Below are 20146 nucleotides of genomic sequence, written 5' to 3' on the forward strand. Positions count from 1 at the left end.
CAATCATTTATTATACAACCCATCATCTTTTGCCCCTGTTTGGAAATGCATGCTGAAGTTTGCATATAGATTCGTCTGTTTCTTGACCTTCTATTTTATTTCACTAATAAATGTTTCCATGTGTTTTCATTTTTGATTGCTGCTGTAACAAATTTTCAACAGCTTAGACAACGCTGGGCATGGTGGCTCACGCCTGTAATCCCAGCACTTTGTGAGGCCGAGACCCATGGATCCCTTGAAGTCAGGAGTTCAAGACCAGCCTGGCCAACATGGTGAAACCCCCTCTCTACTAAAAATACAAAAATTTGCTGGGTGTGGTGGCACGCACCTGAAATCCCAGCTACTCAGGAGGCAGAGACAGGAGAATCACTTGAACCCGGGAGGTGGAGGTTGCAGTGAGCTGAGATCACCCCACCGCACTCCAGCTTGGGCAACACAAGTCAGATGGCATCTCTCTCTCTCTCTCTCTCTCTCCTCTCTCTCTCTCTCTATATATATATATATATATATATATATAGCTAAGACAATTTTTGGAAAAGAAGAATAAGGTGGGAGGAATGGCTCTACCACATTTCAGTACTTCTTATATAGCTACAGGAATCAAGACTGTGAGTATTGGAGAGAATAGACACATAGATCACTGGACAAAATAGAGAACCTAGAAAGCCCCACACTGACTTTTTACAAAGAGACAAAAAGAAGAAGGATCGTCTGCTTAACATGGTGCTGGAGCAGTTGCATATCCATAGCAAAAAAAAAAAAAAAAAAAAAAAAGGCCTAATCTTCATATTTTTATACCAAAAAAAAAACCTCAAGTGGATCATAGATTTAAATCTAAAATATAAAACTAAAAAAGAAAACTTTTGCAGGAAAGCACAGGACAAATGTCTGAGATCTAGGGCATAGTCAACGGTTTCAAAAGCATAATCCATAAGGAAACAATAAATTAGATTACATCCAATTTAAAACTTTGGCTCTGCAAGAAACCCTGTTAAAACGACGAAAAATCAGGGTCTGGACTAGGAGAAAATGTTTGCAAACCACATATCCAAGAGGACTCACATCCAGAATATAAATGGTGTGTGTAGTACTCTCAAAACTCAACGGTAGGCTGAGCGTGGTGGCTCAAGCTTGTAATTCAGCATATTGAAGGTCAAGTGGATGGAGGGCAGATCCCTTGAGGCCTGGAATTCGAGACCAGCCTGGGAAACATCGCAAAAACCCATCTCTACAAAAAAATACAAAAATTAGACTGCATGATGATGCCCGCCTGTAATCCCATCTATGTGGGAGGCTGAGACATGAGAATCACTAGAACCTGGGAGGCGGAAATTGGAGTGAGCCAAGATCGTGCCACTGTACTCCAGCCTGGGTAACAGAGCAAGACTCTGTCTCAAGAAAAAAAAAATAATAAAAAAACCTCAATGGTAAAAAATACAAACAAATAATCCATTAGAAAATCATGAAAAGATGTGAACATACATTTCACTGAAGAGGAAACAAGCAAATAAGCACATGAAAAGATGTTCAACACTCATTTGCTTCATTAGATACAAATTAAGACCACGATGTGGTATCACTACACACTTATTACAATAGCTAAAATAAAAGACATAGTGACAACACCAAATGGTGACAAGGATGCAGAGAAACTGGACATCTAGTAAAATGCTTCTGGGAAGGTAAAATCTTACAGCCACTCTGGAAAGCAGTTTGGTAGTTTCTTATAAAACGAAACATGTAATGACCATACAATTCAACAATTACACTTCAGAGAAATTAAAACGTATGCCCATCCAGAAACTTGTACATAATTGTTCATCGCAGCTTTACTGTAATAGCCAAAAGCTGGAAATATCAATATGTTCTACAATAAGCAAATGGTCGAACTGTGGTACATCTGTACCTTGGAATACTACTCAGTAATAAAATGAACTATTGACTGGGCCCAGTGGCTCACCAGCCTGGGAAACATAGCAAAAGGCAGGATGTTTGCATGCCTGTAATCTCAAAGCTGAGGGGGGAGTATTGCTTGAGCCCAGGGATCAAGACCAACCTGGTCAAATAGCAAAACGTCTCTACTAAAACATCAAAATAAAAATTTTAGTCGGGCGGGATGGTGCATGCCTGTAGTCCTGAGATCGAGGCAGAAGGATTGTTCAGTGTGCTGGGATTACAGGTGTGAACCACTGCGCCTGGCTGATTGTTGCATCTTGAAATGCCCCACATTCTCTCTAAGTGATGGCGGGCTCTTGTAGTCTCAGAAATTCTAGCTCTCTTCCTTCTAATAATTACAAGTCACCCAACAATAGCCTCTAAACCGGTTAATATTAGAGATACTCATTTTTCTTCAACAGAACAGAAGCCCCCATCCCTCTGCCTGAACAGATCCATCACCAGAGAGACCATGTTATCTCTGGGACTTTATATATTGAGTTGGTGGGGTGTCAGAATGCCCCCACTCATCCAATTACACAGTCACATCTCTGCCTCCCCAACAGGGGTCTGTACATCTTTCAGGGTAAGCCCAGTCCCAGGGAAACTACTAATAACAGTAGCCAACCCCCTCCCAAAGACTCAAGGCTGCTATGCCCATAGGAAACCTGTCATCCCCAATCAACACTTCTCCCAGAGACCCCTGGCTCCCTGTTTCCATCTGACTTCTCCCCTTACTCACGGACAGATAAGCCCTGGATGGAGAAATGCAACACCTGATTCCAGGTGACTGAGTGTGACCGGCCTTCACAGATTTCTCCCTCCATAGGACCAAAGGTCCTGTGGCTGGAAAGACTCAGGCTGTTTCTCTTGCAGGTCAGACTGGTCTTGGTGCCATTACAGAGACGACGCCTGTGCAAAGAGGTCCAGGGATGATGCTCAAATACCAGAGAAGATACAAAAGGTGAGGTGACCTGGAGAGAGTACAGTAGTGGCCCAGGGGACAGTGTGGAGTGAGCAGGTTTCTGAGGAGCGGAGGACAGAGATACTGGGGACAAGGAGCAGGGTCTCGGGGGAGATCTGGACCCTTGGGAGCCCCCCACCTTCACTCTGTCATCACCTAGCATCCCTGGAGACAAGTCTGTGACCTTGCACTTCATTTGGTGACCCTCAGTCCATTCTGGAAGGTGGGAAGAGAGCCAGCCAGCAGCATTAAAGCCCTACTGTGTGGCAGGGGAAAGCTAGGGTAGGTCCCCGATGTGTCTCAGTTAGCCATGGCTCAACCAGGATGGATTATCATCCCCACTTCCCAGATCCAGCACACAGGAAGCGGCTCCAGCTGAATGGCAGACATGCCTAGCTGAGTCACTGCCAGAATTCCTTTTTTTTTCTAGGCCTTCGATGATATTGCCAAATACTTCTCTAAGAAAGAGTGGGAAAAGATGAAAGCCTCAGAGAAAATCATCTATGTGTATATGAAGATAAACTATGAGGTCATGACTAAACTAGGTAACAGAAAGTTCTAGGTACACAGAAGTCTGGGGACACATGAGCATCCCTTTTCCTGCTTTGGCTACTTTTTAGGCTGCAGAAAGTACCCCACATTTTCCTTTTGTGAAGAGAAAATTTGCAAGACAGCTTCTGGGTGTTCTGCTCTTCTGTATCCTGTCAGGGATGAGGGCAGGGACTGGCCACAGTGGAGCTCATACCTGGATCCTGCACGTTTCTCTCCCTTTGGCATCTGTTCTGATGAGACAAGTTGTCTCTGTGGCATCCTGGCACCCTATCCCCAACCCCCCAAACCACACACACCTACCCTACCATCTTTCTCTCGGCTTGTCTCTCTCTCTCTCTCTCTCTTTTTCTTTTTTTTTTTTGAGTCAGACTTTCACTCTATCATCTAGCTTAGAGTGCAGTAATGCAATCATAGCTCACTGTAGCCTCGAAATCCGGGCTTCAAGCAATCCTCCCGCCTCAGCCACCATGCAAGTCACCATATCACCACCATATATTTTTATGGATAATAAGTAAATGGTAAATGTATACAAACATGAATGTGAATAAAAAGCCATCAAATTAAGGTGACTGCCTGTAAGTGGAGGAGGGAAGGCAGGGATTGGTGAGTGCTGCACAGACAGCTTCAGCCTTGACTTGTTGATAGTGTGTTTTGTTTGTTTTTGAGGTGGAGGTTCGCTCTTGTCACCCAGGCTGGAGTGCAATAAGGCAATCTCAGCTCACTCCAACTTTCACCTCCTGGGTTCAAGTGATTCTCCTGCCTCAGCCTCCCGAGTAGCTGGGGTTACAGGTGCCCACCCCTGCACCCAGCTAATTTTAAAATTTTTCGTAAAGAAGGGGTTTCACCATGTTGGCCAGGCTGGTCTCAAATTGCCTGACCTCAGGTGATCCACCCGCCTCAGCCTCCCAAAGTGCTGGGATTACCAGTGTGAGCTACCACGCCCGGTCTGTTTGTAGTATTTCTAATATTCTGAATAAATAAATCAGACCTAACATAGCTATGGGGCAATGTTGAGATCTGACTGGACTCAATATTATTTCCTATACTTTTCTGTGTTTGAAATATTTCTTTTTAAAAGAACATGTTGTTCTTCTAAGCACTCTTAATGAATCAGAGGACAATTAAGAAAATGTTACAAGTGAAAAAAAAAAAAGAAAGAAAATGTTAAAACTGTAGATCCACCAAAAACTTCCAGAGTTTATCTCATTAACAGCATATGGGTATTGGATAAGTATCTTATGAGCGAGGGTGATGGACATATTATGTAATAAAGATTGCTGTTTTTCTGTATTTTATCAAAACCAAATACCCTTCTCATTCCCAACAACCCAATTCTCCGTGATGAGCTTGGAAGTGAGTTTGAAAGACTGATCCCTTTGCGTAGAGATCTTTGTGCATTTCAGGACTATTAAGGGGACATATGTGTTTACCTGCTCTTCTGCTCTGACAACACAATTATAAGACAAGGTCAGAATGTCCAAACTGTCTCCAATAGACCTATTACTCCCCAGCTAAGCAGTACAGATTCTACATTCTCCCACAATCACTATAAGAGATCTGCAAATCCAGTTCTTTAGTACCTGCCAATTTTTTGACATTAAAGGAGTTGTTTTTTATATTGAAAATATTTCAGAGCCACTGGACTGAATCATCCATGGTTCATCACACATTTAACAGCTTAATTCACATACCATAAGATTCACCCATTTGAAGTGTACAGTGATTTTTAGTTGTTGTACTTCTTGAGTGGATACAGTTCAGATTCCCAACCAATCAATTTAATTTAATTATTTGGGAAGAAGTAAAAGATATGTAATGGAATAAGATGAGACTATGATGGGGTTTAGTCCCCATTTGATAAACTATGAGATGGATAAGTCTGAACTGATCTCACAGATAAATGGACCAACCGTGACTAAACATAATTCAGAAGCAAATCTCAAATAACTCCTCAACAATGAGTGGACTCATAACCCTCTGCTGCAGAATGCCCTCATGTGACAGAAGTCTCTCTAGAGTTTGGAAATCTTTACCAACAAAGAAAAATTCTGATGTTCTTCTTTTAGTTGAACGTCCTCAGATGACTTTCGGCAGGCTTCAGAGAATCATCCCGAAGGTGAGTATCTCTCAAGTCTAAAGGACCAGAGAACCTTTGTCCCTTCACGGATGTGAACACTGGTAAGAGTGGGAGCATATCAAAAATGCCCTCGTTGCCTCCTTCCCCCCATGTCTATCACAACACCTGATGTAGCATCGACGGCTTGATAATACTAAGAGTTGTGATCCTTAATACTTCTTCTGTTTTCATAGAGATGCCAGATACTATTTTAAGCAGTTTACATGGATTAATTTATTTAATCCTTAAGGAGACCTCTATGACGTTGTTTCTATTATTATCTCCAAATAATAATGAGTCACACACTTCGGTTGTCATCCATATAAAAGCCACGTGACATGGCACAAATCTTCTAAGTTGCCTGAGCTCCAGATTCCTGATCCGCGAATGGAAGTAAAGAATCATAGTTCATGTTATAGATCCTAGCTAACAGCAACATAATAATAAAATGAGGCTATCGTGGTACAGAGATGTTAATGTTCCTGAGGCACAGTGGCAGTGGTAGTCTAATTCAGAGCTCCAAGCCATTTAAAGCTCATTCACGTTTGCATTTGTTTATGAAGTTCAGATGTTGCTCACTAGGGCTTTACCCCATAGGGCCTGCTGGTGCTTCTGTTGAGACACCCACTCTCGCAACAGGAAGGACCAGCTGGCCTCTCCTCTGTTACCGGGGCCACTCACATGGCTTAGGAATCACTTTGACTGTTGGTCCCTCCCTACTGTGAGCTCCTTGAGGGCCTTGTTTGCACCCTGGGCATCCGGAAGCCCCAGCCCAGCCCAGGGGATCCCTTGGCGGCCCCTGAATGAGTGATCCCACAAGTGCAGATTCAACTCTGGTTTAGAGGGTAAAGGGATCTGGGAGTTGGGTTGCCAGTGTGGAGACTGAATTCAAAGAGGATCATGAAAGGTATTAATTGTTATTATTACTACATTTAAACAGGGTTTACAAGCTCAGAGAGGACTTTCCCTTAGTCTGTTTTACATGTATTGTTCACTATTTCATAAGTGAGAAAGCTGAATACAAAGCAGCTTAAAGACCGGGCATGGTGGCTCACGACTGTAATCCCAGCGCTTTGGGAGGCCTAGGTGGGCAGATCACAAGGTCAAGAGATCGAGACCATCCTGCCCAACATGGTGAAACCTCGTCTCTACTAAAAATCCTAAACTTAGCGGGGCGTGGTAGCGCCTGCCTGTAGCCCCAGATACTCTGGAGGCTGAGGAAGGAGAATCGCTTGAATGCAGGAGTCGAATGTTGCAATGAGCCAAGATGGCGCCAGTGCACTCCAGCCTGGAAGAGAGTAAGAAAGCGTCTAAAAAAAAATAAAAAAAGAGAAGAAGAAGAAGAAGAAAAAGTAGCATAAGATTGGTGGTCAGTGACACATCCCAGTCCAACCAGAATTGTTATGAGTGTCACCTCAGGTAATTCCACATTCAATGTTGGTGCCATATCTGATACTGCTTTCTTTGCTGTCTAGATTAATTTCAACAAACCATTTATTTACCTCTCCCTTCCCTGTATTCGTCTCCCCACACCATCTTTCCCAGCAGTGTTTTGTCACCTCCCTATGTTTTTACATTTACTCTCCCAGCAGCTGTCTACAAGCTTATATGGGATCCCTTGTATTTTACAGAACATCTTCCCTTTGTAGACCTTGTGAATTCTTAGAATGCTATTCTTCTCCAAATCTTCTGTATACCAAACTCTCAATTACATGGAGATTTTTGCTGTTTGCAAGAATGTCAGTCTTAAAAGAGTGTGAAGATAAACCAGGAAACCCTATTCACTTAGGGCATTCCTTTTCTTCTAACCTCCCAGGTTTCTCTTCATTTAGACATGTGTAACTCTTCCAGCATTGTTGAGAACATTGACTAAGATAATGCATGTGAAGATTCTTTGTAAGCTCTAAAGCACTATAGAAATTTCACTGATACTGTTTATCTGTGACCTTCACATTATAAAGATCATGCCCAAGAAGCCAGCAGAGGAAGGAAATGATTCGAAGGGAGTGTCAGAAGCATCTGGCCCACAAAATGATGGGAAACAGCTGTGCCCCCCCAGGAAAACCAAGTACCTCTGAGAAAATTAACAAGACACCTGGTAAAAGGAAACAAATCGGGAACAACCCCTCTGGCTTCCCTGGCTATGTTCAGGTGTGGGGACTGGGTATGTGACATGGATCCCAGACAAGCCTGGATCCAGGCTGGGCTGAGGAGCTTGCCCAGCTCCAGATGAGATGTTAGACATGACTTCCAGAGACACAGACTGGAGTTGTCATCCATATAAAAAACCACGTGACTTGGGTCAAGTCTTCCAAATTTTCTCAATTCCAGATTCCTAGTCCATAAGATGGAAATAAAGAATCACAGTTCATAGATTGTTTGGAGGCATTAAATTAAATCTAGAAGCCTGATGACATGAAATGTGCTCAAGCAATTCTATCTTTGATAACCTGGGATCATGTCTTACTCAGCTCAATGCCTGATACCCAATACAGGTGTACTTCAGAGATATTGCAGGTTCAGTTCCAGACCACTGCAATAAAGAGAGTCTCACACATTTTTTTGTTGGGTTTCACAGTGCATAAAAACATTATGTTTACACTATACTGTAGTCTCCTAAATGTGCAATAGCGTTATGTCTAAAAATATACATACCTTAATTTTAAAATAATTCATTGTTTAAAAATGCTAACAACATCAAACACCGGGGCCTATCATGGGGAGGGGGGAGGGATTGCATTGGGAGTTATACCTGATATAAATGACGAATTGATGGGTGCTGACGAGTTGATGGGTGCAGCACACCAACATGGCACAAGTATACATATGTAACAAACCTGCACATTATGCGCATGTACCCTAGAACTTAAAGTATAATAATAAAATAAATAAATAAATACAAATAAAAAAATAAATGACAGGGCCCTCATGTCACACCAGGCTATTACCCCAGATTGCTACACTGTTTTTTAGTGATGGAGCTATGCTATGTTACTCTCTGTATCATAGAAAAGTGTTTACATCACATGTTATTTGCTTCCCTTGGCCATTCCTACAACATGACCTTCAAAGATTAAATTGTTCCAATATTAAGCTGTCTTAATACCATCTCCAGATGCTATTTTACTGTAAGAGGGAACTAAAATAAAACGCAGAAGCACCTTTAAAAAAATGCCAACAAACTTCTGAGCTTTCAGGGAGTCATGCTCTTTTTTCTGGTGGAGGGTCTTGCCTCGGTGTTGATGGCTGCTGGCTGATCAAGGTGGTGGTTGCTGAAGGGTGGAGTGGCTGTGGCAGTTTCTTAAAAGAAGACAACAATGAAATTTGCCACATCAATTAGCTCTCCCTTTCATGAAAGATTTCTCTGTAGTATGTGATGCTATTGGATAGCATTTTATCCACAGTAGAACTTCTTTCAAAGTTAGAGTCAATCCTCTCTAGCTATGAAAGGTTTAGATGGCATCACCTTCCAATAGAAGGCTATTTTATCTATATTGAAAATCTGTTGTTTAGTGTAGCCACCTTTATCAGTGATCTTAGCTAGATCTTCTGGATAACTTGCTACAGCTTCTCCATCAGGCTTCTCCTTGTATTTTTATGTTATGGAGATGGCTTCTTTCCTTAAACCTCACAAACCAACCTCTGGTAGCTTCATACGTTCCTTCTGCAGCTTCTTCACCTCTCTCAAGCTTTCATGGACTTGAAGAGAGTTCGGGTGTTGCTCTGAATTAGACTTTGGCTTAAGGGAATGTTGTGGCTGGTTTCATGTTCTATCCTGACCACTCAAACTTTCTCTATTTCAGCAGTAAGGCTGTTTTGCTTTCTTATTCTTCTGTTCACTGGAGTATTAGTATTATTATTTCCTTCAAAAACTTTTCCTTTGCATTATATACTATTATTTCCTTCAAGAACTTTTCCTTTGCATACACAGCTTGGCTGTTTGGTGCAAGAGGCCGAGCTTTCAGCCTGTCTTGGCTTTCAGCATGCCTTCCCCACTCAGCTTAGCCATTTCTAGCTTCTGATTTAATGTGAGAGACATGCGACTCTTCCTTTCAATGGAACACTTGGCGGCCACTGTAGTGTTGTTTATTGTCCTAATTTCAGTGTTGTTGTGTCTCAGGAAATAGGGAGGCCCAAGAAAAGGAAGAGAGAAGAGAAGAGCTTATCAGTGGAGCAGTCAGAACACACACAACATTCATCGATTAAGTTTGTCATCGTCTATGGGTGCAGTTCCTGGTACCCCCAAAACAATTACACACAACAGGGTGATTATAGTCAATAATAACTTAATTGTACATTTAAAAAAAACTAAAAGAGTGTAAATGGATTGTTTGTAACACAAGGATAAATGGTGAGGGGATGGAGACCCTATTTTCCATGATGTGATTATTACGCATGGCATGCCTGTGTCAAAGCATCTCACGTACCCCATAAGAATATACACCTACTGTGGATCCACAGAAATAAAAAACAAAAATTAAAAGCCTAAAAAACAACAAAGACAATGACTCATTAAAAACAGTGAATTATGCTGTAATCCCAGCACTTTGGGCGGTTGAGGCAAGCAGATCACTTGAGGTCAGGACTTCGAGACCAGCCTGGCCTACATGGTGAAACCCCCATCTCTACTAAAAATACAAAAATTAGCTGGCTATGGTGGCTGGAGCCTGCGAATCCCAGTTAGTGCAGGGGCTGAAGCAGGAGAATCCCTTGAACCTGGGAGACAGATGCTGCAGTGAGCTGATATCACACCACCGCACTCCAGCCTGGGCGACAGAGTAAGTTTCTGTCTCAAAAACCAAACAGCATCTCTTGCCTACAGTGATTTGAGCTGTGGTCTTGTCTCCTTGGGTTTCTCTATCAGTCTGATCCCATCTACTCTATCTCCCAGGAATGCCTCAATATTTCTGGTGGACCACTGACCTGTTTTCCTATTTTCCTCTACTGTTAAGAATTGACCCTTGAAAACATTTCTTCCCAGTTCAATGGAATGTTGAGTGGGGCATGGGATCTATCTGCCGTCTTGCTCCAATCATCTGGTTTTAGATATTTTATGTATTTTTGTCACTATATAAGTGTAATTTTTCTCAATTTGGTTTTCTAAATAGTTGTAATTGGTATGTAGAAGCCCTATTATTTTATATACTATATTGTTACCTGTCTGGGTGCAGCTTCCCCTGCATTTTGGCACAAGACTCAATCTGTTTTATTCTCCAAAAGAAAACTGACAGGCTCTGTGTGGTGACTCACATCTGTAATCCCAGCACTTTGGGAGACCTAGGCGTGTGGATCACCTGAGGTCAGAGTTCGAGACCAGCCTGGCCAGATGGTGAAACCCCATTTCTACTAAAAATACAAAAAAAAAAAAAATTAGCCGAGCATTGGCGCGCACCTGTAGTCCCAGCTATTAGGGCAGCTGAGGCGGGAGGATCACTTGAACTCGGGAGGCAGAGATTGCAGTGAGTCGAGATCGTGCCACTGCACTCTCTAGCCTGGGTGACAGAGAGTATGTCTAAATAAAAAAGAAAAAGAAAAAAAGAAAATTCACTTCACAGGCAATAGATAGTGATAAAAGGATAATTTATGGAAGATGTCATAGGGGAGACTGATGGAAAGAAAGGAAGTATATATTTTACAGAGCTGAGCAGTTCACTGCAAAAATCACCAGAACTGCCTTTTGTCCAAAAATATTACCTATAAGCTGTTCTACTACTGGTTCTTCTAGTCTTTCCCTCTATTCCAAAACCTCAAATTATCCATTTCCTTATTGGGGTAATTTTCCTCTGCCCAGATCTGGGTCCTCCACAACACTTAACACTGTCTTCAGGCATGTGAATTCCCATTGTTTTAGCTCAGGTTCCCAAGAAACAGGCTTTGGGCCATATAGGATACCTCTAGACAGACTATACTGAGAAACCATGCTTGGAACGGTGCATGGGGAGAGGAGAGGAGAGGGAATTTATGTACCTGGCTCTCACTCCTGGTTCTTTTTCTTATTGGTCAAAATCTACCCCACAGGCACAAACTCCTCCACACTTTTAGATTGCATCATCTGCCCCTTTGGCAGCTGTCTGGGGAGCCAGATCCCACACTTTGAAGTGTAGTGTTTCATACAATCCAAAAGTGGTCATAGAGGCCAGGTGTGGTGGCTCATGCCTGTAATCCCAGCACTTTGGGAGGCCAAGGCAGGTGGATCATGAGGTCAGGAGTTGGAAACTAGCCTGGTGAGCATGGTGAAATCCCATCTCCACTAAAAGTCCAAATTTAGCCTGGCATGGTGGCCCGTGCTTGTAATCCCAGCTACTCCATGGGCTGAGGTAGGAGTATTGCTTGAACCAGGGAGGCAGAGGTTGCAATGAGCCGAGATCGCATCACTGCACTCCAGCCTGGGCAACAGAGGGAGACTCCCTCTCAAAAACAAACAAACAAAAGCCAAACAAAGAAACAATAAAAAATCGTAGCAGAAAACAGAAAGTCTGGATATGTAGCTAACTGACCTGCTTGTAGAGCAGCAGCCAGGGGTGAAAACTAAATACTCCCAGGCAAGTCCTAAGTTCACCAAGTAATTGGAGTACCCATCTGCATTAGTTAATTGCCTTTATCTGAAAGAAAAATAAAACTCATATCTCTATGACAAGCAGGTGCTTACAGCTTGGAGCAAGGCACCTAGGCTAAACTCCCCTGGTGACAGGGAGACAGGGACATCATCTTCCTCAACGTTCACATTTCAAAGAGATGGCTCCAAGGCCCTGAAGAAAGACATTCCTAGGGTACAAGTGTGGTGGCTCACGCCTGTAATCCCAACACTTTGGGAGGCTGAGGCTGGAGGATCACTTGAGGCCTGGAGTTCAAGTTCAACGCATTCCTGGGTTCTAGGATGGCCAGAGGCTTACAGATCAAAGGAAGAACTTACAAATACAAATTTTCTCGAGGAAATGCTCTAGGGAGCGTGAAATGGGGAAAGGTATCTTCTTGCAGTTTTGGCAACAGGAAAAATTCCATTTTATGTTTAGTTACCCTTACAATTTCCCCCTTTTGTTATTCTTTTATAGTAACAATACAATTTTCTAATTATCACCGCTGCTATTTCTGTCTTTCTCTGGATAGTTTACAGCCACCTAGATTGCCAGCAAGTCCACAGTAAGATTCAAAGCAAAGCAATTATCAGGATTATAATAGAATGATTTCTTTTTTTTTCGGGACAGAGTTTCACTCTCATTGCCCTGGCTGGAGTGCAATGGTGGGATCTCGGCTCACTGTAACCTCTGTCTCCTGAGTTCAAGCGATTCTACTGCCTCAGTCTCCCAAGTAACTGGGCTTACAAGCATGCGCACCAGGCCCAGCTAATTTTGTATTTTTTGCAGAGATGGGGCTTCATCGTATTAGTCAGGCTGGTCTTGAACTCCTCACCCCACGTGATCCGCCCACCTCAGCCTCCCAAAGTGTTAGGATTACAGACATGAGCCACCATGCTCAGTCTAGAGTGAATTTTTAAATTCAGTATAATATGCACCTTGCCAGGGGGCGGGGCGACCATTCAACACATCATACTGGTTAATTGTGTGAAAGTCAAAATAAACTATAGAGAGAAATCCCTAAATCAAATGCTTTATTTGGGAATCACAAAATTGCAATTCAGGGCATACACAGGGACTAGGGTGGTCTTCAGCATGTGCAACGAAGAAGCAGAAGTTGGAAGTTTTATTAGAAAGAAAAATGTTACATATTGTTTTGAAATGAGGCTCATTGGCCCTGGAGAAGCTGGTTCATTCTCACAATCAGCTTTCACATTCCCTCTTTTGATCAACATCTTTCTTTGAAAACCTCACTGATCAGCCATCTTAAAGTGAGGCTTCATTGTCACTCCATGCCAGGATGGACCTGGGCCGGTTGTCTTTGTCCCATGTCAAGGGAAAGGTAAGGGAGTCGATATCAGGGACATGGGCCACATTTGAGCCACAAAGAGGTCAGAAAAAAAATATTCAGGGAGATTTATCTGGAGTTCAGCATCAAGTTTCATCTAGTTAGTGCCATCCGTATTAGCAATCTTCTTGACGCCCTGGGCTAACATTATCTTGTTGGGAGAACTGGCTTAACAAAATTGGACAGGCAACAAGAACAGAGCTCAAAGATCATAATTCAAAAATAATTAACAATTGTTTTGCTTTATTTTATTTTATTTTTCTTTATTTTATTTTATTTTATTTTATTCAGATGGATTCTTGCTCTGTTGCCCAGGATGAAGTGCAGTGGCATGATCCTGGCTCACTGCAACCTACATCTCCTGGATTCAAGCAATTCTCCTGCCTCAGCCTCTTAAGCAGCTGGAATTACAGGTGCTCACGACCATGCCCAGCTAATTTTTTAATTTTCAGTAGAGACAGGGTTTCACCATGTTGCCCAGGCTGGTCTAGAACTCATGACGTCAAGTGATCTGCCCACCTTGGCATCCTAAAGTGCTGGGATTACAGGCGTGAGCCACCGCACCCAGCTATAATTAGCAATAGTATAATAAATTTAATTTGTACAATGGTTTTGAACCAAGATCCCTGGCCTAAGGACCACCAGCTAAACAAATCAAAAACCTATGGGGGAATTGAATGAGACCTCTTGTAGTCTTTGAGTAGCATTTTAGGACTGGGTTGAATTAAAGCAGAGTGCCGACTCTATAAAATGGACCACTAGGGGAATCAAAAGATTTGGGGATCAGGTTCTGTCAAGTGAAACGTATAGACATTTAGGGGGTAAGAGTCTCATTATGATGTGAAGACTTATTCTGACATCTTGGGAAAAGCTGTCTACAGTGTGGAAACATCAACTTCTCATCCTGATTTGTCGTTCAAATGTCTCTGGTTATGGCATTGGACAGTTTGGAGAACTCTTTTTGTGGTCCATACATCAGGCACGACACTTGTTCCTTAAAATTTATGCACTTTTATAGGACTTGTAAATCAAAAATAAAATCCTAACCCCCGCCACCCCCAACCATCTGAATTGACTTCTTCCTCAGCCACGGGTCTTTTAAAATTTAACTTGAGAGACTGTTTCAAGCCATGACAGGAAGTGGGGGTCGGACTTGCCTCATTATACCTCTGTCATCAACATCAACACAGACTTTCAGTCTAGTAAGAAACATGTTACAACCTATTCTCTCTGAAGCGTAGTACCAGAAGGCTTTCTCTGCAAATATGAACTTGGGTCTACACAATCCTTTATCTTATCCCAGGCATTCCTTTCTGTTGATCCTAGGTTTTGTTTTGTTTTTGTTGGAGTTTTGCCCACGTTGGAGTGCAATGGGTGGGATCTCAGCTGACTGCAACCTCTGTCTCCCGGGTTCAAGCAATTCTTGTGCCTCCAATAGCTAGGACCACAAGCGCGGGACACCACGCCCAGCTAATGTTTTGTCCTTTTAGTAGAGAAGGGGTTTTGCCATGTTGCTCAGCTTGGTCTTGAACTTCTGGCCTGGTGATCAGTCCGCCTCGGCCTCCCAAAGTGCTGAGATTCCAGGCATGAGCCAACGTGCCTGGCCTACTAATTAGGTTTCTTCTTGCTTAGGAAAACTGAGTTTTGAAAGGGTTAAGTGTTTAAGTCCATGTTAACTTTCTGTATTGCATTTGAAGTCTGTTGACTATCATTCTGGTTAAATGAGTGACTTATTTCCACAGTGACCCATGATCCTGTTTTGAACAAGTGTTTTGAGCCTTTTAACATCTTTGACAAACTTCCCCAAAATCCAATTCTTTTTTATTTATCTATTGCTGTTGAACAAACTAATCATATTCTAATTTAAGTCTTTTTAACCTGAAATTGACTTTGAGATTTACCAGTGAGGCCCCTGGAGAGCCTCAAAGAATGTGTCTCTCATTAGGCTTATTTGATAGGTTAGATTATATGAAAAGCAATGTCAAATAAAAAAACACTAATTGCTGTTTACATTTATATAGATATGTTATTGATATTAATGTTCTGAAGATCATATAAATTTTACAGAGTTCTGATGGTCCTGGTGTGACGCTATCAGTCATGATTCTGGTTGTTATCTTAAAATGTTCTATATAATAGAAATAACTGAATTTTTTTCTCAATTGTGGACCTTTCATCAGATCTTAATCATTACTATTCTAAGCTTTATCTTCTACAGTGCTGATTCTTCTCTAAAGGCATCCAGAATCAGATTCATAAAAAAAGATTTTAACAAGTACTATTGAATATAGATTTGTAATAACTTTCAGATCAATGAACTAAATAAATTATTTTTCAAAACTCTAATGAAAACTGATGGTTTCATGCAACTGATCATCAAGATCAAGCAGAACAAAAATACGTGAGGCTAAATAACTGATAATGTTTTTATGAGCTCTATTTAAAACTTTATTTATTCTTGGGCTTGGCACAGTGGCTCACACCTGTAATCCCAGCATTCTCAGGCTGAGACAGGAGGATCCATTGAGTGCAGGACTTCAAGACAAACCTGGGCAACATAGGAGACCTGGTTTCTAAAAGAAATTAAGGAAAAAAAAAAAGCTTTGTTTTTTACTTAAATGTTTGGTTTTCCACATTTAATAAAATTTTCTGGTGGGATGTGGTGACTCACTTTGGAAGCCAAGGCAGGAGGATTGCTTGAGCCCAGGAGTTCAAGACCAGTCTGGGCAACATGGCAAAAGTCTGTCTCAAAAAAAAGAAAATGCAATTAGCTGGGCATGGTGGTGTGCGCCTGTGGTCCCAGCTACTTGGGAGGCTAAGGTGGGAGGATCACTTGAGCCAGGAGGCAGAGGTTGCAGGGAGCTGTGTTTGCACCACTGCACTCTAGCCTGTGCAACAGGGCACAACCCTTTCTCAAAAAAATGAAAAAAGAAAAAATTTTCTCTGTTAAACTATCTATAGTTTATAACAATTTGGTAAAGTATACTTTTGTAAACTAAGATGGAAAGGTTTGCTTTTTCTTTCTGCTCCATTCTTCCAGAATTCGAAAACTATTTGTAAATATTCTTATGGCAATATGGTTATTTACACAGGTCCAGTAAAAACCTGCTCTTGGTGCCTCATTCACCTCCAACATGGCAAAAATCTCCAGGCCTACAGAGAGTCCCTGATTGCTGTTTTCCAGAAATAGACTGGAAAGGATGGTTATAATAGCATTCACTCCAAGATGGAGTTCCCAAACTTCATGAATAGAGAACTGGATGCCTTCACAAAGAACCAGACGGCCCCAGTGTCCTTGACCACATGATGAAGAAACTGGACCTCACTAGTGATGGGCAGCTAGATTTCCAAGAATTTCTGCATCTGATGAATGGCATGACTGTGGCTTACCATGACTCTTTTCTCAAGGCTGCCCATTCCAAGAAGCGGACCTGAGGATCCCTTGGGCCTGGTTTCCAAGTCACCCCCTTTCCTTCCAGCCTCACGATCGCCATCTCCTCACAGCCCACACGTCCCCTGGGCCCAGCACACCCACCACCTTATGCAGGCCCTGCCTGCACATAGTAATAAAACCATTCCTTCCTGCCTGCAGCTCCCCACTCCCTCTCCCCCCTGCCCCTCCTCCCCCGCTCCTGCCTCCCCTATCCTCCCCTCTCCTCCCCTCCTTCCTCTCTTCTCTTCTCTCAAGCACACCTACCACCTCATGCAAGCAGTAATAAAACCATACTTTACTTTCCTCCTTTCTTTCTTTCTTTCTTTCTTTCTTTCTTCCTTCCTTCCTTCCTTCCTTCCTCCTCCTTCCTTCCTTCCTTCCTTCCTTTCTTCCTTTCTTCTTTCTTTCTTTCCTTCTTTGTTTCTTTTCCTTTTTCTTCTTTTCTTTTCCAGAGATGGGAGTCTAGTTATGTGCCCAGGCTGACTTTGAACTCCTGGTCTCAAGTGGTCTCCCAAAGTTCTGGGATTATAGGTGTGAGCAATTGCACCGGCCCACTTTTTTTTAAACACGAAAAAAAAAGTTTACTCTCTATAGTCGGATACAATTAAAAACATTGGTTATAGGGCCGGGCACGGTGGCTCACACCTATAATCCCAGCACTTTGGGAGGCTGAGGCACATGGATCATCTGAGGTCAGGAGTCTGAGACCAGCCTGGCCAACATGATGAAACCACATCTCTACTAAAAATACAAAAATACATAGCAGTGAGTGGTGGCACACATTTGTAATCCTGGCTACTCAGGAGACTGAGGCAGGAGAATTGCTTGAACCCAGGAGGTGGAGGCTGCAGTGAGCTGAGATCTCACCACTGCATACCAGCCTGGGTGACAGAGCAAGACCCTGTCTCAAAAGAAAAAAAAAATTGGTTATATTACCAAGGCTTTCATCAAAATGCATGGAATGCCTGACTTCAAGTGTTTTTAGCTTTACAGTGGGTAAATAAAAACGGTCAATTTCTGGCGGCCCAGGAACCTTAAGAATGTAGGTGAAATCTAAAGTCGGCCTTGGTTTTACTTTCTATCCTCCAGAGGTTTTTAAATCTGTGATTCCCAAGTGATCAATATATAGAGAAAAATTATGTTGCTGAAGAAAAGCTCTAATAGACCAGGTATGAGATTGTAGCTGTGTGCATTGTTTGAGTTCTTGTTTTTATTGTTGTTGTTGTTTTGTTTTGTTGTTGTTGTTTGTTTGAGACAGAGTCTCGCTCTGTCACCAGGCAGGAGTGCAGTGTCGGGATCTTGGCTCACTGCAACCTCCGCCTCCCGCGTTCAAGCAATTCTCCTGCCTCAGCCGTCCGAGTAGCTGGGACTACAGACTCATGCCACCATGCCCAGCTGATTTTTGTGTTTTTTGTAGAGATGGTGTTTCACCATGTTGCCCAAGATGGTCTCGATCTCTTGACCTCGTGATCCACCTGCCTCAGCAACCCAAAATTGTGGGATAACAGGCGTGAGCCACTGTGCCCAGCCGAGTTCTTGTTATCTACCTATAGACTAGACTAAATCCAACTTTTTCCCATAAAATTACTAAAAACAGAAACTGCTCTGTTCCTGATGTCTCCTGATGAAAAAAGTCAAACTCTGGAAAACATTTGAAGAGATTTATTCTGAGCCAAATAGGAGTGACCAGGACTGATGACATAACCTCAGGAGGTCCTGAGTTGCCCAAGGTGGTTGGGGTGCAGCTTGGTTTTATAGATTTTATGGAGACTCAGTCAAATACATTTAAGTAATACTTTGGTTTGGTCCAGAAAGGCAGGACAACTCGAAGCAGGGGCTTCCAGTGTATAGGCAGATATAAAAAATTTTGTGATTGACAATTGGTTGGGTTTATCTAAAAACCAAGGATGGGTGGGGCATTGTGGCTCACGCCTGTAATCCCAGCACTTTGGGAGGCTGAGGGTGGTGAATCACTTGAGGTCAGGAGTTCGAGACCAGCTGGCCAACATGTGAAACCCTGTCTCTGCTAAAGACACACACAAAAAATAGCTGGGTGTGGTGGCGGGCACCTGTAATTGCAGCTACTTGGGAGGCTAAGACAGGAGAATTCCTTGAATCTGGAAAACGGAGGTTACAGTGAGCTGAGAACGCGCCATTGCATTAAACAGATCCAGACTCTGCCTCAAAACAAACAAACAAACAAAAATGCCCTGGATCAACAGAAAGGAATGTCTGAGTTAAGACAGAGGATTGTGGTGACCCAAGTTCTTATTTGCAGAGGAAGCCTTCAGGGACTAGGCTTCAGAGAGACTAGGTTGTAACATGTTTCTTATGAGATTTAAGTCTGTGTTGATGTTGATGCCAGAGCGGTATAATGAGGCATGTCTGACCCACACATCCTGTCATGGCTAAAACAGTCTCTCAGGTTAATTTTAAAAGAGCCCTGGCTGAGGAGGAAGCCCATTCAGATGGTTAAGGGAAGAGAGGTGCTTGGGATGCTATTTTGGTTTACAAATACAATAATAAAACTTCATTATTTTTTTTTTGAGACATAGTCTCACTCTGTTGCCAAGGTTGGAGTGCAGTGGCGAGATCTCGGCTCACTGCAACCTCCGCTTCCCGGGTTCGAGTGATTCTCCTGCCTCAACCTCACGAGTAGCTGGGACTACAGGCACGTGACACCATCCCCAGTTAATTTGTGGTATTTTAGTAGAGGTGGGATTTCACTGTGTTACCTAGGATGGTCTCGATCTCCTGACCTCGTGATCTGCCAGCCTCGGCCTCCCCAAATGCTGGGATATAGGCACTTGACAGAACCTAACTCACAAATACTTTGATTCATCTAGTGGTCTCTTTTATAGAGTTGGCACTCTGCTTTAATTCAACACAGTCCTAAAATGCTACTCAAAAAATAAGAGATCTCATTCAATTCCCCCATAGTGTTTTGATTTCTCTTGGGATCTTGGTTCAAAACATTGTACAAACTAATTTATTATACTACTGCTAATTATAGCTGGGTGCAGTAGCTCACGCCTGCAATCCCAGCACTTTGGGATGCAAGGCAGGTGAATCACTTGAGGTCAGGAGTGCGAGACCAGCCTAGCCAACATGGTGAAACCCCATCTCCACTGAAAATACAAAAATTAGCTCGGTGGGTGGTGAGCACCTGTAATCCCAGCTACTCCGAGGCGGAGGCAGGAGATTCTCTTGAACCCAGGAGGTG

At 42.7% G+C, this 20146-nt stretch overlaps 2 pseudogenes; both read left to right on the plus strand.

Annotated features, from left to right (window-relative positions):
- Positions 1-2452: 2452 nt before the first annotated feature.
- LOC117089325 lies at positions 2453-9826 on the plus strand (annotated as a pseudogene).
- Positions 9827-16624: 6798 nt separating this feature from the next.
- Positions 16625-17480, plus strand: LOC117089346 (annotated as a pseudogene).
- The last annotated feature ends 2666 nt before the right edge of the window (positions 17481-20146 follow it).

Source organism: Trachypithecus francoisi, unplaced genomic scaffold (assembly GCF_009764315.1).
Source record: "Trachypithecus francoisi isolate TF-2019V2 unplaced genomic scaffold, Tfra_2.0 Contig00821, whole genome shotgun sequence".
NCBI lineage: Eukaryota > Metazoa > Chordata > Mammalia > Primates > Cercopithecidae > Trachypithecus > Trachypithecus francoisi.